The sequence below is a fragment of the Telopea speciosissima genome, unplaced genomic scaffold (genome assembly GCF_018873765.1).
Source record: "Telopea speciosissima isolate NSW1024214 ecotype Mountain lineage unplaced genomic scaffold, Tspe_v1 Tspe_v1.0377, whole genome shotgun sequence".
Classification (NCBI taxonomy): domain Eukaryota; kingdom Viridiplantae; phylum Streptophyta; class Magnoliopsida; order Proteales; family Proteaceae; genus Telopea; species Telopea speciosissima.
Window position 1 is genome coordinate 1 of NW_025317713.1, and position 2,164 is coordinate 2,164.

Below are 2,164 nucleotides of genomic sequence, written 5' to 3' on the forward strand. Positions count from 1 at the left end.
GGTTATTTGGAAACATTTCTGTATTTTTGGGTTTGCTATTTTCTAAAAAGTGTCCTTATCTCTTATTAGAGGTGTGAATCCGATGTTTAGGGTCGTGACATTCGGATCGATACCTATTTCGACAGATGTTCTTTTTGGGTTTAAACCAGACCGGGTAGGTCGTTTGGGGTTATTTGGGGGCATTTCTGTACTTTTTTGGGTTTGATATTTTCTAAAAAGTGTCTTTATCTCTTATTAGACGTGTGGATGCGATGTTGAGGGTCGTGACCTTCGAATCGATACCTATTTCGGCATATGTTCACTTTCAGTTTAAACTAGATCGGGTAGGACGTTAGGGGTTATTTGGGGGCATTTCTGTACTTTTTGGGTTTGGGATTCTCGAAAAATTTTCCTTATCTCTTATTAGACGTGTGGATACTTTGTTGAGGGTCATGAGCTTCGAATCGATACCTATTTCGGCAAATGTTCATTTTCGATTTAAACCAGACCGGGTGGGCCGTTTGGGGTTATTTAGTGGCATTTATGTACCTTTTTGGGTTTGGTATTTTCTTAAAAGTGTCCTTATCTCTTATTAGTGGTGTGGATCCAATGTTGAGGGTCGTGACCATCGAATCGATACCTATTTCGACAGATGATCTTTACGGTTTAAACCAGAACGTGTGGGTCGTTTGGGGTTATTTTGGGGTATTTTTGTACTCTTTTGGGTTTGGTATTTTCTAAAAAGTGTCCTTATCTCCTATTAGACATGTGGATGCGATGTTGAGGGTCGTGACCTTCGAATTGATACCTATTTCGGCATATGTTCACTTTCGGTTTAAACCAGATCGGGTGGGTCGTTAGGGGCTATTTGGGGGCATTTCCATACTTTTTGGATTTGGGATTTTCTAAAAATTGTCCTTATCTCTTATTAGACGTGTGGATGCTATGTTGAGGGTCGTGACCTTCGTATGATACCTGTTTCGGTAAATGTTCATTTTCAGTTTAAACCAGACCGGGTGGGTCGTTTGGGGTTTGTTAAGGGCATTTCTGTACTTTTTTGGGTTTGGTATTTTCTTAAAAGTGTCCTTATCTCTTATTAGAGGTGTGGATGCGATGTTGAGGGTCGTGACCATCGAATCGATATCTATTTTGACATATGATCTTTTCGGTTTAATCCAGATGGGGTGGGTCGTTTGGGGTATTTCTGTACTTTTTTGGGTTTGGAATTTTTTAAAAAGTGTCCTTATCTCTTATTAGATGTGTGGATGCGATGTTGAGGGTCGTGGCCTTCGAATTGGTACCTATATTGACATATGTTCATTTTTGGTTTAAACCAGACCGGGTGGGTTGTTTGGGGAAATTTACGGGCATTTCTGTACTTTTTTGGGTTTGGGATTTTTTAAAGAGTGTCCTTATCTCTTATTAGACGTGTGGATGCGATGTTGAGGGTCGTGACCTTCAAATCGATGCCTATTTTGACATATGTTCATTTTCGATTTAAACCAGACTGGGTGGGGCGTTCGGGGTTATTTGGGGGCATTTCTATACTTTTTTGGGTTTATGATTTTTTAAAAAGTGTCCTTATCTCTTATTACACATGTGGATGAGATGTTGAGGGTCGTGACCTTCGAATCGATACCTATTTTGGCTGATGTTCATTTTCGATTTAAACCAGAAAGCATGGGTCGTTTGGGGTTATTTGGAGGCATTTTTGTACTTTTTTTGGTTTTGTATGTTCTAAAAGGTGTCCTTATCTTTTATTCGAAGTGTGGATGCGATGTTGAGGGTCGTGACCTTCGAATCGATACTTATTTCTGCATATGTTCATTGCTGGTTTAAACTCGATCGGGTAGGTCGTTTGGGGTTATCTGGGTGCATTTTTGTACTTTTTTGGGTTTGGGATTTTCTAAAAAGTGTCTTTATCTCTTATTAGACGTGTGGATGCGATGTTGATGGTCGTGACCTTCGAATCGATACCTATTTCGACATTTATTCTTTTTCACTTTAAACTAGACTGGGTGTATCGTTTGGGGTTATTTGGGGGCATTTCTGTACTTTAATGGGTTTGGGATTCTCTAAAAAGTGTTAATATTTGTTGTTAGACATGCGGATACGATGTTGAGGGTCGTGACCTTCGAATCGATACGTATTTTGACATATTTTCATTTTCGGTCTGAACCAAACC